The sequence below is a fragment of the Ranitomeya variabilis genome, chromosome 5 (genome assembly GCF_051348905.1).
Source record: "Ranitomeya variabilis isolate aRanVar5 chromosome 5, aRanVar5.hap1, whole genome shotgun sequence".
Taxonomy (NCBI): domain Eukaryota; kingdom Metazoa; phylum Chordata; class Amphibia; order Anura; family Dendrobatidae; genus Ranitomeya; species Ranitomeya variabilis.
Window position 1 is genome coordinate 260,053,089 of NC_135236.1, and position 18,499 is coordinate 260,071,587.

Sequence of the window (18,499 nt, forward strand, 5' to 3'; positions counted from 1 at the left end):
TCATGAGCAGGCGTGACCTAGCCTCACAGTCAGCAGTCACTCATCAAGGGTGACTGGGCTGTGGGCAGTGCTGGGGGCTGCAGGGCTGTTCTGGGGGCGGGCGGGGCTAGGCAGGGATGTGCGGGCGCCGGGGTCTGCGTGCCTGCGCCGGGGGTCTGCGTGCCGGCACAGTGATGTGCGGGCACCGGGGGTCTGCGTGCTGGCGCCAGGATGTGTGGGGGTCTGCGTGCCGGAGCCGTGATGTGCGGGCGCCGGGGGTCTGCGTGCCGGCGCTATGATGTGGGGGCGCTGGGGGTCTGCGTGCCGGCGCCGGGATGTGTGGGGGTCTGCGTGCCGGCACCGTGATGTGCGGGTGCCGGGGGTCTGCGTGCCGGCGCCGGGATGTGCGGGCGGTGCTGGGGTCTGCAGTGGGTCTGCTGTCCGTGCTGGGGTCTGCTGCGGTGGGTGGTCATTGGTGTGTATGTGTCACTGTGTGCAGGCATTGTCCGATGGGACTACAAGTCCCATCGGGCTCTGCCTGCTACAGTGACAGTGAGTGACACATTAACCAATGATGGGACAGTAGTAGTCCCATCATCCGGCTAATGTGTTGAATGTAAAAAAAAAAAACATACACACATATACAGTACATACAACATACACCATACGACATGCAACATACAACATGCGGTGACATGCAACATGTGGCATGCAACATATGACATACAGCATGCAACATGCGATGACATGCAGCATGCAACCGGCGACGACGTGCAACATACGACATGCGATGACATGCACCATGCTACGACATGTGACAACATGCGACGACCTGCAACATGCACCATATGACATGCACCATGCGACGACATGCAACATGTGATGACATGCGATGACATGCAACATACAGCATGCGACATGCGATGACATGTGACAGCATACGACATGTGACATGCAGCATAAGAACATGCGACATGCGCTGACATGCAGCATGCGACATGCAACATATGACATGCGACAACATGTGACATGGAACATGCACGACATGCGACGACATGCAGCATACTACATGTGATGACATTCGACATGCGACGACATGCAACATGCAATGACATGCAACATGCGATGACCTGCAACGTGATGACATGCCACATACAGTACATACATACATATAGACATACAGTACATATAACATAGAGTACATACCATCACTTGTCACTTTGATCCCCAAAGCCAGTGTCACCTGTAAAAAATATTAAAATAATAAACAAACAATATACTCCCTGATCCGCAGATATCCAATTAAAACAAGTGTCCCACGATGATCTCCCGTGGAGAGCAGCAGCATCAGCTGATGCAACCGCTCTCCAGGGGCTCCAGGAATACAATGATGGAAGGTATCCTTCCACAATGTATTCCTCACAATGTATTCCTATGCCCATGTGAGAAAATAGTCCCTAATCTCACTTTTGGCATTGCTGTGTGAGAAATTTTCCCACGCAACAATTGCCATAAAGTGAGACTCTGAGAGGTTACTATAGTTCAGTGATGCACTGCAAGAGCCATTGTCTCCTGTCAGTGTGTCACTGAAGGTCCTATAGAGCAGTGACATCACCCGATGTCACTGTTCTATAGGGGAGATCGTCGTGGGACACTCGTTATTAATTGGACTACGGCGGACAGGTAGTATACGGTTTATTTTATGTTTTTTGCAGGCACTGAAGTATGGTAGGCATGGTTAAATGAAGAATATTAAAATACTTTTTTCTGGCTGTCTTTTTTTTTTTTTACTCTTTCACTACTATAGGATTAACAATGGATGGGTGTCTTATTGACGCCTCTCCATTATTAACCCGACTTAATGTCACCTTACAATAGCAAGGTAACAACCCCTTATTACCCCATATCCCACCGCTACAGGGGAGTGGGAAGAGAGAGGCTAAGTGCAGGAATTGGCGCATCTCACAGATGCGCCATTTCTGGGGCAGCTGCGGACTGGTATTTGTAGCCGGGGGGGGGGCAATATCCATGGCCCCTCTCTAGGCTATGAATATCAGCCCACAGCTGTCTGCATAGCCTTTCTGGCTATAAAATGTAGGGGGACCCCATGTCATTTTTTTGGGGGGTCCCCCTATTTTAATAGCCAGTAAAGGCTAAGCAGACAGCTGTGGGCTGATATTCATAGCAGGCTACAACTATTGGCCCCCGGCCGTCGGCTTTCCCCCTCTGGCGCAGAAAATTGCGCAGGAGCCCATGCATGTTTTTTTTTTTTTTTTTTTTACTGAAACATTGTTCATTAATCCCTTTCTGCCAGCTGACGGAATAGTACGTCAGCTGGCAGTATCCCCCGCTTTGAGGTGGGCTTCGGCAGTGAGCCCACTTCAAAGCCGCAACATGTCAGCTGTTTTCAATACGACAAAAAAATTTACATGATCTCTAAACAGCGTAGCGAGAAAAAAAAATCAAAAGCCAAAATTATGTTTTTTGATCGCCGCGACATTGCATTAAAATACAATTACGGGCGATCAAAAGAACGTATCTGCACAAAAGTATCAATAAAAACGTCAGTTCGGCACGCAAAAAAATTAGCCCGATATCTCAGAAAATATAGACGCTACGGCAAAATGGCGCAATTATTTTATTTCTTTTTAGCAAAGTGTGGAAATTTTTTTCACCACTTAGATAAAAAATAACCTAGATGTGTTTGGTGTCTATGAACTCGTAATGACCTGGAGAATCATAATGGCAGGTCAGTTTTATGCTGTGCACACACATTGCAGATTTGGGTGCAGAATTTTCTTCACAAAATCTGCATCTCCTTGCAGAAAATGCAGCTGCGTTTTTTTATGCATTTTTTTTCACGTTTTTTGCGTGGTTTTGATGCGTTTTTTTGCGTAGTTTTGATTCAGGTTTTTTATGCTTTTTATGCAGTTTTTGGTGAAGTTTTGGTGCAGTTTTGATGCGGCTTTGATGCAGTTTTTGGTGCGGTTTTGATGCAGTTTTTGGTGCAGTTTTCATGCAGTTTTTGGTGCCGTTTTGATGCTGTTTTGGTGCAGTTTTCTTGTGTTTTTGATGCAGTATTTGGTGAGGTTTTGATGCATTTTTGGTGCGGTTTTGATGCATTTTTGGTGAGGTTTTGATGCGGTTTTTGGTGCGGTTTTGATGCAGTATTTGGTGCGGTTTTGATGCAGTTTTTGGTGCAGTTTTGATGCAGTTTTGGTGCAGTTTTTGCTGCGGTTTTGATGCAGTTTTTGGTGCAGTTTTGATGCAGTTTTGGTGCAGTTTTTGCTGCGGTTTTGATGCAGTTTTTGGTGCAGTTTTGATGCGTTTTTTATGCAGTTTTGATACGTTTTTGGTGCATGTTTTGCATGGTTTTGATGCATTTTTTATTTTTTTGGTGCGGTTTTTGTGCGTTTTTGTATGCATTTTTGAAAGCTAAATAAAGATATATTATTGAACAAAAAAAAAGATTTGTGATGTCATTATTGTCCAACCTCCTCTTTTACATTTGTCCAACCCACACTCAATTACACAGATAGACAGATAGATGATAGATGAAATGGATAGATAGATCTACATATAGATAGATCTATAGATGCATACATCTATATATTCATATATCTATCTATAGATATATCTGGATAGATATATCTATTGATAGATGTATGGATTGTGTAGGGTGCGTGTCCACTATCCGGATTAGGCTACTTTCACACTTCCATCTTCTGGGCTCCGTCGCAATCCGTCGTTATGGGCAGAAAACGGATCCTGCAAATGTGCTTGCAGGATGTTTTTTGCCCATAGACTTGTATTAGCGACAGATCGCGACGGATGGGCAAACGTCGCATCCGTCGTGCGACGGATCCGTTGTGTTTAGGCGGACGCGACGCACAAAAAAAGTTCAATGTCACGTTTTTTTGTGCCGATGTGTCCGCCATTTCCGACAGTGCATGCGCGGCCGGAACTCCGCCCCCTCCTCCCTGGAACTCACAATGGGCAGCGGATGTGTTGTAAAACTGCATCCGCTGCCCACGTTGTGTTAAATTTAGCACAACGTCCGTCGGGCCGACGGTTTGCGACGGCCCCGTACCGACGGAAGTGTGAAAGTAGCCTTACATCCGAATTAGCTGCAGATTGGATGCTGCATACTTGTAGTCCCATCGGATGATGCCTGCACACACACACCCCAAAAGACCCCCCGCACAGCCCCGCACACACCCGAACAGTCCCGCACACACCCGAACCGTCCCGCACACACCCGAACAGCTCGCAGACCCCGCCCGCACACACATACATGCACACAGTCACCGCCCACACACTTCCCTCCTCCCGAACTGCAGCGTTTCACGGACCCACATCCGCAGCAAAACTGCAGATCTTTTTTACATCTGCGGTTTTGCTGCGGATGTGCCCGACTCAATGAAAGTCTAAGGCCGGAGTCACACTACAGCGAGATACGGCCAAGTCTCGCAGGTTAAAACCAAGCTCTGGCACCGGCACTCCGGAGCGGAGTGTGCGGCTCTATGTATTGCTATGCGGCTGCACGCTCCGCTCTGGAGTGTGGGTGCCAGAGCTTGGTTTTAACCTGCGAGACTCGGCCGTATCTTGCTGTGTGTGATCCCGGCCTAAGGGTGCAGAAACGCTGCAGTTCGGCACAAAAGAAGTGACCTGCTGCGGAAAAAATAGCTGCGTTTCGGTGCGGCTTTTTCCGCAGCATGTGCACAACAAGTCTGCGGCTCCCATAGACTTACATTGGTTGTGCGCTACACTGCGGATTTGATTCAATTCTGTGCAGGAAAAAACCCTGAGGATCTGCAATCAAATCCGCAACGTGTGCACACAGCCTTAGGATTTAGGGAACCTAGCAAAAAAGCCAAGCAAAAAAACAAGTGTGGGATTTGCACTTTTTTTGCAATTTCATCGCACTTTTAATTTTTTTCACATTTTCTGTTACACGACATGGTAAAACCAATGATGTCGTTCAAAAGTAGAACTTGTCCCGCAAAAGATAAGCCCTCACATGGCCATATTGACGGAAAAATTACGGCTCTGGAAAGGAGGGGAGCAATAAACGAAAAAAGCTCCAGGGGTGAAGGGGTTTAGAAACATCGATATGGACATATCTATGGAAATAGACATAGATATATAGATATATCTCTGTATCTATCTAATTCCATCTATCTATCTATCTATCTATCCCATATCTATCTATATATCTATCTATCCCATATCTATCTATCTATCTATCTGTGTGTAATGGAGTGTGGGTTGGACAAATGTAAAAGAGGAGGTTGGACAGAAATGACATCACAAATCTTTTTGAAGCTAGAGGAGGGAGGGGTTTGGGTGTGTTTTGGAGTGGGTGTGGTAGGTTCGGGCTTAGTGGCCAGTGCAATGCATCATGGAACTTGTAGTATTAGAGCACAATAACTCAGGAGAAAGGAAGTTGTCGATTAACCCCATGAGAGCTGGATCCAGCACTGAAGATGTGCTGCTACAGCATGATAAAAGGTAATATTGCTAAAATAAACACAGTGGATGTTTTCAGTGGCACATAATAGCAAGATTCATGAAAAAAAAAAATATTGTAGTGGACAACTTCTTTAAGCAAAATAAGCATTGCAGCCAATGAGCACCAGGAGATCCTGGCTACTGACATTGCTATAACTGCGCTGGTGTAAGACGTGACTCTAAGGCTATGTTCACACGTTGAGTTTTGGCTGCAGAAAAAAACCTACTCTCTTGGCAATTTTTTTACTGTGACTTTCAGGATGCAAGACATATGTGAAACGATAAAACCAATTTTTAAAAAGGGGCAATTTGATAAAATGATTTAATGGAAAAAGATTTCTTTGTCAATATTCTGAATAAAAAAGGTCCCATTAGTTCATGAAATGAAGAAAAAAAAACAAAATTAAAGGTGTAACAGTGGGGAGGGGTGAATTGGTCAGGAATAGTTTACCGAAGACATTGACAGAGCATTGAGTTTGTAGGACACTGTTTACTTTCTCACTTAGGTCAGCCCTTGAGTTTGTCAAATATTGTTCAATTTCACACCTTGGTCAGCCATTGTTAAGTTTACATATATCAGTAATTTAATTAAACTGTACTAATCAAAATTTCCATACTCAGGAGAGGAGACCAAAATATAATGGTTTAATTTTGGGAAAATCACAAAAATAAATGAGCTTCACATCATGCTGTACCTGCTTTTTTTCACAAAAAAAGCAACAAAACCCGATACCTGCATTTTTGCTGTTTTTGCAATTACTCATTGCTTTCCATGGATTAAAAGCATTGCAAAAACACTGAAAGAAGTGACATGCTGCAGTTTTTATAAACACAGCAGTTTTACAATTCAGCCAGGAAACAAACCCAATGTGTGTGCATGAGATTTCTGAAATCTCAGCTTTTGCTGGTACTGTAAAATGCGACTTAAAATGTGCATAAAAACCCAGCAAAATGCAATGTGTGAACATAGCCTTAGGTTTTTTTTATATTACTCAATGGACAACAAGTAGTGTACAATCTTTTAATGCTTCAGCATAGCAAGACATTGTGGGCAATTGTGTGCGACAAACTTTGCGGGAAAAATGTAAGAGACTCTTTTCAGGTCCCACATAACTGTGTCCAGTGCACAAAGCAAAGTCCATAAAGGAATTATGGGATGAGTTTGGTGTAGAGGAACTTGACTGGTCCGCACAACCCTATAAAACTCCTTTTGGATTAATTAAAGTGGAGATTGCGAGCCAGGACCTCCCATTAAATATTTGAACTCACAAATGCTCCTCTGGATGAATAGGCAACAATTACCACAGGCACTACAAAATCTTGCAGAAAGCCTTACCAGAAGAGTTGAAGCTCTTTCAGCTACTAAACGAGGGTTGTGCAACTCCATATTAACGAGACCTGACATTAACCCCTTCACCCCCAAGGGTGGTTTGCACGTTAATGACCTGGCCAATTTTTACAATTCTGACCACTGTCCCTTTATGAGGTTATAACTCTGGAACGCTTCAACGGATCTTGCCGATTCTGACATTGTTTTCTCATGACATATTGTACTTCATGATAGTGGTAAAATTTCTTCGATATAACTTGCGTTTATTTGTGAAAAAAATGAATATTTGGCGAAAATTTTGAAAATTTCGCAATTTTCCAACTTTGAATTTTTATGCCCTTAAATCACAGACATATGTCACGCAAAATACTTAATAAGTAACATTTCCCACATGTCTACTTTACATCAGCACAATTTTGGAACCAACATTTTTTTTTGTGACGGAGTTATAAGGGTTAAAAGTTGACCAGCAATTTCTCATTTTTACAACACCATTTTTTTTTAGGGACCACATCTCATTTGAAGTCATTTTGAGGGGTCTATATGATAGAAAATACCCAAGTGTGACACCATTCTAAAAACTGCACCCCTCAAGGTACTCAAAACCACTTTCAAGAAGTTTATTAACCCTTCAGGTGTTTCACAGGAATTTTTGGAATGTTTAAATAAAAATGAACATTTAACTTTTTTTCACAGAAAATTTATTTCAGCTCTAATTTGTTTTATTTTACCAAGGGTAACAGGAGAAAATAGACCCCAAAATTAGTTTTACAATTTGTTCTGAGTACGCTGATACCCCATATGTGGGGGTAAACCACTGTTTGGGCGCATGGCAGAGCTCAGAAGGAAAGGAGCGCCATTTGACTTTTCAATGCAAAATTGACTGGAATTGAGATGGGATGCCATGTTGCATTTGGAGCCCCTGATGTGCCTAAACATTGAAACCCCCCACAAGTGACACCATTTTGGAAAGTAGACCCCTTAAGGAACTTATCTAGATGTGTGTTGAGCACTTTGACCCAACAAGTGCTTCACAGAAGTTTATAATGCAGAGCCGTAAAAATAAAAAATCATATTTTTTCACAAAAATGGTCTTTTCGCCCCCATTTTTTTATTTCCCCAAGGGTAAGAGAAGAAATTAGACCACAAAAGTTGTTGTGCAATTTGTCCTGAGTACGACAATACCCCATATGTGGGGGTAAACCACTGTTTGGGCGCATAGCAGAGCTCGGAAGGGAAGGAGCGCTATTTTACTTTTCAATGCAAAATTGACTGGAATTAAGATGGGATGCCATGTTACGTTTGGAGAGCCCTTGATGTGCCTAAACATTAAAACCCCCCACAAGTGACACCATTTTGGAAAGTAGACCCCCCAAGGAACTTATCTAGATGTGTTGTGAGAACTTTGAACCCCCAAGTGTTTCACTACAGTTTATAACGCAGAGCCGTGAAAATAACAATTTTTTTTCACAAAAATGATTTTTTAGCCCCTAGTTTTATATTTTCACAAGGGTATCAGGATAAATTGGACCCCAAGAGTTGTTGTCCAATTTGTCCTGAGTACACTGATAACCCATATGTGGGGGGCAACCACTGTTTGGGCGCATGACAGAGCTCGGAAAGGAAGGAGCGCCATTTGGAATGCAGACGTAAATGGATTGGTCTGCAGGCGTCACGTTGCATTTGCAGAGCCCCTGATGTACCCAAACAGTACAAACCCCCCACAAGTGACCCCATATTGGAAACTAGACCCCCCAAGGAACTTATCTAGATGTGTTGTGAGAACTTTGAACCCCCAAGTGTTTCACTACAGTTTATAACGCAGAGCCGTGAAAATAAAAATTCCTTTTTTTTTCACAAAAATGATTTTTTAGCCCCCAGTTTTGTATTTTCACAAGGGTATCAGGATAAATTGGACCCCAAAAGTTGTTGTCCAATTTGTCCTGAGTGCGCTGATACCCCATATGTGGTGGGGAACCACTGTTTGGGCGCATGACAGAGCTCGGAAGGGAAGGAGCGCCATTTGGAATGCAGACTTAAATGGATTGGTCTGCAGACGTCACGTTGCATTTGCAGAGCCCCTGATGTACCCAAACAGTACAAACCCCCCACAAGTGACCCCATATTGGAACTCGGTAAGCCACCTCCCTCCCTGCAGGACCCGGATGCCGCGGCCATCTTGGATCCGGGACCTGCGGCGAGGAGGGAGGTAGGAGACCCTCGGAGCAACGCGATCACATCGCGTTGCTCCGGGGGTCTCAGGGAAGCCCGCAGGGAGCCCCCTCCCTGCGCGATGCTTCCCTATACCGCCGGTACACCGCGATCATGTTTGATCGCGGTGTGCCGGGGGTTAATGTGTCGGGGGCGGTCCGTGACCGCTCCTGGCACATAGTGCCGGATGTCAGCTGATGCAGCTGACACCCGGCCGCGATCGGCCGCGCTCCCCCCGTGAGCGCGGCCGATCGCGTATGACGTACTATCCCGTCGGTGGTCATACGGGCCCACCTCGACGGGATAGTATGTCAGATGTCAGAAAGGGGTTAAAATATGAGGTGTTAACAGTATGTTTAGCTTTGGGTCCAGGAATTCATGTTTCTTTGAAATTTTTAGCACGCATGTTATATACAAATAGAGAGAGGATGGGCACATATATTGTAACTAGGTGTTACACATTTTTAAACTAACAAATAAAGTTTCACAAATAAAGTGCTAAAACATGTAAACATGAAATGTATGAAATTTGAATTGCATTACTGCTCTAGAGAATAGGAAAATAGGAAAAAATTGAGCACTAATACAGTATCTAGAGCAGTAATGCAAGTCACATTTCATATATTTCATGTTTACATGCTATAGCACTACAGAGTGCATCTTTATTTGTTAGTTATGTACGGAGATGGCTACTCTTAGTTTGCATCTCACAAAGTTCAAAAGAGCAGAGCACGCCGCTGGCTGTCAGAATAAATAAACAATGCTGAAAACAATACTGCTTAGGTTCAATTACCCAAATCTTCGGGTGCTCACCATAAAAGAAACATTGATGCAGCATCCAAAAAAGTGAAAAAGGTAGCAATCACTAGATAAAATCCATGCTTTATTAGACAAACTTGTAAAATTACATCTTCAGCTGAAGGGAGGGCAGTGGAGTGCGAGGATGACGAGCCGTTTCGTGCTGAATAGCGCTTCTACGGGTCAGTGCACAGAGGTGGGGGGGATTTGGAGTGGGGATGGAGGAATTTAATGTGTGGGGGGATATCTGAAGTGGGGACGGGGAATTTAATGTGTTGGGGACATTCGGAGTGGGAATGTGGGATTTAATGTGTGGGGGGAGATCTGGAGTGGGGATGGGGGAATTTAATGTGTGTGGAGCGATATAAAGTGGGGATGGGGGATTCAATGTGTGGAGGGAGACATGGAGTGGAGATGGGGGGATTTAATGTGTGTGGGGAGATTTGCAGTGGGGATGGGGAGATTTAATGTGTGGGGGAAGAATTAATGTGTGGGGGGAGATTTGGAGTGGGGATGGGAAATTTAATGTGTGGGGCGATTTGGAGTGGGGATGGGGAGATTTAATGTGTGTGGGGAGATTTGGAGTGGGGATGGAGGATTTAATGTATGGGGGATTTGAGGACACACAATGAGGAGCAAAGGGGGAGATGCAGAGCATCTGTGAGGAAACAGTATGGGGGCATGTATGAGGAAACAGTAAGGGGGAATGGGGGCATGTATGAGGAAACAGTAAGGGGGAATGGGGGCATGTATGAGGAAACAGTATGGGGGATGGGTGCAGACACAGTATGGTGAGTGGGGGATGGGTGCAGCGAACGGGAATGTAGCAATGAGTAAAATGTATGTGGACACAGTATGGGGAGTGAAGGTGATGGGCTGTGTGCAAACAGTATGAGGAGTCAGGGGGGATATGTGAGCAGAAGAAACCACAAAAGAATATAATAGAATCCTAGAACACAAGAAAAACCTACAAAAACAAGGATCCCTAAAATATAACCTTTATTAAAGCTAAATAAAAAGAACTCTTTTCAACAACAATACAACGATACAGAAAACCACAAAATATGTACCTGTTGGGCCCTAGGGGAACGCTAAACTCCAAACTGCCTGACAGTGGGGGTAGGCACCCTAAATTACTGCGATAGGCGCCCCCACTCCTCGTCGGCTCACCCTCAAAAGTCCCTAGAGGTCCCTGTAATGCAGGAATCCTGGTGAAACCTAGAAAATCCCTGTCCGGGAAAAAACTACCTGGCAGTGGAGGTTGGCACCCTAATTTGAAGCGGTAGGCGCCCCCACTCAGCGTCGACTGACCCTAGGGTCCCTCAAAATTAACCAACAATAAGGATAGAAAATTCAAGAAAAATGTCCCAATACACCCTAGCTCCCAGAAAAGCAAAAAAACAAAAAAAAAACAAAAGAGGAAAAAAAAATATTATTATAAACCCCCCCCCCCAAAAAAAAAAATTTTTATAATAAATGTCTCAAATATCACAAATGTAATATAATGGAAAAAAAAATTCATACATGAGAAGAAGGAATTGGAGCGCCCCCACACCACCGCAGGGCCGAGGGGTACCCGGAGCCGGGCCTCTAGGTCTCAGTCCTGGGGTTGTCACGGTGGCTAGACCCGGTCCGTGGCCCTGTCTGTCAATGGGGGACGTCCGGTGCAATAAGTGGTGTGGTAACGGTGCAGGTCGCGGTAAATAACGAGGACACCAGTTTGCAGTCTCTTTACCTCTTTACTGAAGATGTTGGAGACCTCAGTCCAGAGCGCTGTTAACTGGGTTTTCAGAGACCGGCCGGTCCAACGACACATCAGGAGTTCTCCTCACAGGTGGGAATCAGTATCTACCTTCTAGCGCTGTGTGTTGTAGTTCTTCCCTGCTGAGCTCCCGGGATAGTCCTCACAACTGTTTCTTTCTGTCTCTACTGTTCGTTCTCCGTCCTCCAGGTGATATGGTAGGACGCACCCGTATGACGGGGTAGGCCTGGAGTTCTTCCGGGACTCTAGAGTCGCCCCTCTCCCACAGCTGCCTCCGTTGTCTGCTTAGGTGTTAAGTGAGACAGCCAACCTGTAATTAGCTGTCCTGCCGTGGTTTGCAATGTACTTAAAGTCTCTTACTTGCTCGGCGTTCCGGCCACCGATTGTTTGCGCCTCAGCAAGGTGCTGCCTCTTTCAACAAAACCCCTGCTGGTATTCTCCTTTTCTGTATTCCCGTTGTTTGCTGGTTAGTTCTGCTCTGAGGAGTCTGCCAGGATCCCCATCCCTGACAGGTCCTCTCACTAGCTCTTCCCAGCTACTTCTCCCTGTCTTCCTGTCCAACCCCCAGTTTTACCAGAGTTGTGAGGAGTGGCCTACTAGATAGGACCACCCCCCCTGGTGGCCGGAGTGTGAAGTGTGGTGTGAGTGTACCTGATCAGAGAAACTCCTTAGTGCAATCAGACGTACCATAGCTCCCCATAGTGGCGGAGCCACAGTACTGCAACAACCAGGACTCTGGGGTGCTGCACTCCCCCCCGGTTAAATCCAGTACTCCGGGACTGGGAAAACAAGAACAATAATACATGTTAACAGGAAACACACAAACTTTTGAAATAGCATAACAATTGAACATAACAATGCTTCCCTTTACGGGAGGTGAGGATTCTTGAACGTTGCAAAAGTTAGGTCATGCACAGTTTATGACTCTCAGTTCAGTGGTTGAAACAGCGGGGACCCCGGGTAAACAAAGGGGTCCCCCTTATGAAAGTTTTTGAGCAATTCACTGTCCATTACTCTATTGTCCATTTTAACAACCTGTAACAAAAAGATATGCATACAAACATTTTTAATGAAATAGCAGCCCTTATCAATACCTCCACATTTTGTAGCGGAGGGGAGTTTGGTTCTGTGTGCTGCGTGTGGACCTTCGCAGCGCAGGGGTTGCTATTGGCCTAACAGGGCCCGCTATGCTTGCTACCGCTGGTGTAGTGCGCTGTCTTCTAACTACACTTCTAGTGAGTCTGGGTAGCACTGGCAGGTTGGGGCTCTCAGAGCTGCTGCTATCAACAGTGGGTATGGCAGGCTCACTGATAGCAGAGGGAGGATTTGCCGGTTCAACGGTTGGCATGGCTTCTTCAGGCAAGGCTTGTTGAGGTTGCGGGGCCGGATGATCTGGCTCCACCATTGTTTCTGGCGGGTCCGGCTGTTCAAACATTACAACAGGTACCGCAACGGCTTGGTTTATCAGAGTCCAGGACTGGGGAAAGTCACCAAGGACAGTATGGAACATTTTCTCCTTTTCCACCGGCGGGGAGATTTCTGGGGCCGTGCCCCTCTCTTTCAATTTATCGGGGCAGACCTTAAGGTGATCCCTGGATACCGCTGTCGAGGTCTCCCCTTTGTCCTTGCTGATGAGACAGACCTTAGTGTTGTCGAAGTCGGATGGCAAGATGGTATACGGTTCCGCTTCCCATTGGTCATCGAGCTTGTGTAACCTCCTCTTTCGTTTAAGCACTTGCTCACCAGGTGACAGGGGAATCGCAGGAGCATGTTGGTTGTAGTCCCTTTCTTGCCTCTGCCTAGCCTGGGCGAGACTTCTCTCCACACACTCTTGCACTTCGCGGTATCTTCGCTGCCTTTCTGCATCCCAATCCGCATCCGGCGAGGTATCTTCGGGTACTAGGACCCCCATGTCCAGATCAACGGGTAACCGACTAGACCTTCCTCGCATCAGGTACGCTGGAGTACAGTTGGTGGAACTTACTGGGATGTGGTTGTACATATCCACCAAGTCAGGCAACTTTGTCGGCCACAGATTCCGTTCCTCCACAGGCAAGGTCTTCAATAAATCGATTACTACCTGGTTCATCTTCTCGCACATCCCGTTGGTTTGAGGGTGGTACGGTGTAGTTCTGATCTTCTTACACCCGTACAACTGGCAGAATTCTTGGAATACTTCTGCTTCAAAGGCAGGTCCCTGGTCGGTCAGTACCTTCTCTGGGTAGCCATGGGGCCTACAAAAGTGCTGCTGGAAGGCCCTGGCGGCAGTCCTGGCCGTTAGATCTTTAACAGGCACAACCACCAGAAACCTGGAGTAATGGTCCACGATGGTAAGGGCGTAGATATAGCCCGACCGGCTAGGTGTCAGCTTCACATGATCCAGCGCGACCAGTTCAAGCGGCCGTTTGGTGATGATAGGCCGCAGGGGGGCCCGTTGGCTGTCACGGTCCTTTCTGCGCAGACTACATGGACCACACTCCCGACACCACTTCTCAATGGTTCTCTTCATGCCAATCCAATAGAACCTCCCTCGGAGTAGCTTCTCCAGCTTCTTCCATCCGAAGTGTCCGGCTCCATCATGGTAGGCTCCCAGAACCATGGGCGCATCTCGCCTTGGCACCACTATCTGCCACACCAATTCATGAGTACGTGGGTCGATGCTCCTCCTGCACAGCTTGCCATCATGGATAAACAGCTTGCTTCTTCCCTTCCACAGCTGTTGGGTTTCTTGTGGATCATCTGGGCCAGGGTGCAACCCAGCCTGCGTCAAGAGCTCCTTCACCTGACGGACCGCGGGGTCACTATCCTGGGTTTCTGCCCATCCGTGGTGGGGCAGGGGATTCAGCGTGGCATCCGGTTGGTTCTTGTGCCTGTTCTTCACATGGTGAGAGCTCTGAGTGGCTTTGGGGCGATGGAAGGCAGGCAGCTCCACCTCTTCAAGTGCCTCCGGGTCTTCTCCCACTTCTGGTAAATTGGGCATTCGGGACAAAGCATCGGCATTGGCATTCTGGTGCCCTGCCCGATATTTGATGGTGAAATCATAGTTGGACAGCCGGGCCATCCACCGCTGTTCCAAGGCCCCGAGTTTGGCGGTATCCAGATGCGTTAGCGGATTGTTGTCCGTGAAGACGGTGAATTTCGCGGAAGCCAGGTAGTGCTTAAACCTCTCCGTCACTGCCCAGACAAGGGCAAGGAATTCCAGTTTGAAGGAACTGTAGTTGTCAGGGTTCCTTTCCGTGGGACGGAGTTTCCTGCTGGCGTAAGCGATCACTCTTTCCTTGCCGTTCTGGACCTGAGACAGCACGGCTCCTAGTCCCACATTACTGGCATCTGTGTACAGCACAAACGGTTGGTCGTATTCGGGGTAAGCCAGTACCTCTTCCCCCGTCAGCGCCGACTTCAAGCAGGTGAAGGATTCCTCCAGCTCTTCGTTCCAATCAAAGGGGGTTTTCCTCCCCTTGGTCTTCTTTGGTTGGCCCACCAGCAGATTTTGCAAGGGTGCGGCCTTCTTGGTGAAATCCTTAATGAATCTCCGGTAGTAACCTACCAACCCGAGGAACTGCCGGACTTCGTGGAGGTCACTAGGCTTTGGCCAGTCCTGGATCACTGTGACCTTGTCGGGGTCTGGGGCCACTCCTTCAGCGCTCACCACATGGCCCAGGTACTGCACTTTAGGTTTCAGCAGATGACACTTGGACGGTTTTACTTTTAGGCCGAATTTGGACAAGGCTTCAAACACCTCGGCCAGGTGCTTCAGATGGTCTTCGTAGGTTTTAGAGAAGACTATGACGTCATCCAGATATAGCAGCACGGTTTCAAAGTTCAGGTGTCCCAGGCAGCTCTCCATCATCCTCTGGAACGTTCCGGGAGCATTGCACAATCCGAAGGGCATGTAGTTGAACTCACAGAGGCCCATTGGCGTCGTGAAGGCCGTCTTTTCCTTGTCCGCCTCCGCCACAGGAACCTGCCAGTACCCACTGGTGAGATCTAAGGTAGAGAAATAGTTAGCAGATTTTAAAGCAGCCAGAGACTCCTCTATCCTGGGCAGTGGGTATGCGTCCTTATGTGTAATGCGATTCAACTGTCTGTAATCAACACACATCCTCATTGTACCATCTTTCTTTTTAACAAGGACTAACGGAGCCGCCCAGGGGCTACAGCTGTCTCTCACCACCCCAGCCTCCTTCATTTCCCGCAACATGTCCTTGGCACACTGGTAATGAGCTGGGGGTACAGGGCGATATCTCTCTTTTATGGGTCGATGATCTCCCGTGGGGATGTGATGTTGGATCCCTTTCACCTGCCCAAAATCTGAGGGGTGTTTGCTGAATACCTGTTCGTACTCGTGTACCACCCTGTAAGCCCCCTGTATTTGATGAGATGGGGTAGAGTCAGTGCCCACATGCAATTCCCGACACCAATCTTTCGAGTGCTCTGCAGAACCTTTGTTCTCCGCCACGTTTGACGGGCCCAAGGGTTCAGGTGTCTGTATTACACTATTATTGACAGTGAACAGTTTGGCGAGCGTAGTATACTTGGTTAGGTGGACCTCTTCCTCCCCACAATTGAGGACACGTACAGGCACTCTCCCCTGTCGGACGTCTACCACCCCCCGGGCTGTCAGAACAGTAGGCCTATTGTCTGAATATACAGGTTCCACCAAGGCCTGGTAGTCCTTACCCCTGAGGCCTATGGCTGCTCGACACCATATTAACATTTCACTCTTGGGAGGTATCGCGATGGGGTTTGAATCACTTACAGTGACACGACCAATCTCACCACCAGTCAGCTCTACCTGCTGTCTCTGCATCAGAGCTCTGATTTCCTTCTGCAGGGCACGTTGCTCACTGTGGCCAGCGTTTTCTGCCACCTGTTGCAACAAAACAATCACTTCTGCAAGACAATTTTCTATAACATTAGTACCAAGAGTCATCATGGGATTACATTCTCGACGATCAATATCTACAATCACAATCCCTTGGGCTTTCAATTCCACCCGCCCCACTTTGATGGTGACCTCCTTATACCCCACTTGTGGCAATGGCTGACCATTACTGGCGATTATGGTGAAATCATCATCAGGGCCACGAGTAATATCAGCGTCCTCCCAATACCGTTTGTAGAGCACGTAAGGTATAGTCGTCACCTGAGAACCGGTGTCCAGCAAAGCATTCAAGGGGATTCCATCAATCACTACAGGGAGAACTGGTCGTCCTCCAATATACTTGGTTCTCCAATGCTGCGGGCCTGACCGTCCTACTCCTGGGGGTTGGCCCTTTGCCCCAGGGGTTGCTCGTTTAAAGGACAGTACCTTGCAAGATGGCCCACCTGGTGACAGCGGCGGCAGATGGGTCGTCCATCCTGGTGGAAGCGATCGTCGGGCCGGCTCCTGGTCGGCGGAGTCCTCCTCTGTCGCATCCAAGGGACATCCTCCGGGCTGGAAGCCAACTGGATCTTCTCTTTGGGGGCCTCCTGTAGGGACTGCACCGTCCGGGCCAGGGCAGCAACGCTCTTGGTTAGCTCTTGCATCTGGAGACGAAGTCCTGCAGGGGAGTCGTCCTCGAAGCTCTGGGCGTCGGCCTCCGCGGCAACTGGGGTATCCGATGCCACCTCCTGGTGGTATGTGAGAGCGGGGCGCCTGGGTGGTACTGCGCGGCTGGGCTGTCGCTCCTGCAATGCCTGGATAGCTTTATCTTTAAACTGCGCAAAAGTCAAGTCTGGATTTTGCATGGCCAGAAAGTGCAATTGGCCCCGCTGGTGACTGCACAGGAGCCCCTCAATGAACCGCTCCTTCAGGATTTTATCTTCATCCTGCATGCTGCCGGGGTCACTCTGCTTAATGGCCCGCATCGCTTCCTGGAGATTAAGGGCATAGTCCCGCAAGCTATCCTGTGACTTTTGTTTGCATCCATAAAAAGTCAGTTTAATCTCTGTAGCAGTGCGAGTGTCAAAGGTGGCTTTAAGCTTGGCAAAAATCTGTTGTGCAGTTCCTTTATCCTCAGCGGGCCAGGATTTCAATTCCCTCAGAGCCGCCCCAAAGAGTTGGCCGGTTATCATATGGACCTTCTGGGGCTCGGTTAGGGGATAGAACTCGAGCAGGCTGCAGAGCCCTTCTTTAAAGTCAGTGAACGTATGCGCCTCCCCAGAGTATCGTGGGAGCCAGGCCGCTCCGGGCAGGTAGGGCATGGAGAAGGGCATTATGGCTTTTGCATTAGCGGCAGTGTCCGACTGGCTGATGGGGGCAGCGGGTTCTGCGGCAGTCAGTGGTGGTATTAGGGCCGCGGCTTCGCCCGCTGCGGGGACCGGAGCTGCCCCTGCGTCCGCGGCTGCGACCGCCACCTCCTCTCCTCCCGACTCGGACATGGCCGTCCCTTCCTCCCACTAACCTGCTGGAGGTTGGAGTTCCTCTTCCGGGATTGGCGCCTCACCGCGCTTTCCGTTCCGCGCTTCTTTTGGCTGATCCCGCCCACGTAGCTAAGGCTCCTCCCTCCGCGCGCGGCAATGGCGAATTTTGGCGGCAAATGGCACAGCACAGTCTTTTTTAATAAAGTACAGTCCAAGCACAATAACTCACAGTTCCAAGGCACACATGACCTGATTCTTCAGGCTTAAGTAAATCCTGTTCGTGACGCCAAGTTGGAGCGCCCCCACTCCACCGCAGGGCCGAGGGGTACCCGGAGCCGGGCCTCTAGGTCTCAGTCCTGGGGTTGTCACGGTGGCTAGACCCGGTCCGTGGCCCTGTCTGTCAATGGGGGACGTCCGGTGCAATAAGTGGTGTGGTAACGGTGCAGGTCGCGGTAAATAACGAGGACACCAGTTTGCAGTCTCTTTACCTCTTTACTGAAGATGTTGGAGACCTCAGTCCAGAGCGCTGTTAACTGGGTTTTCAGAGACCGGCCGGTCCAACG

General features: G+C 48.0%; 1 long non-coding RNA gene across 1 annotated transcript in view; it reads right to left on the reverse strand.

The window, feature by feature from the left end:
* Nucleotides 1–18,499, reverse strand: part of LOC143775706 (uncharacterized) — a 142,262-nt gene that overhangs the window by 1,364 nt on the left and 122,399 nt on the right. The window lies entirely within an intron of this gene.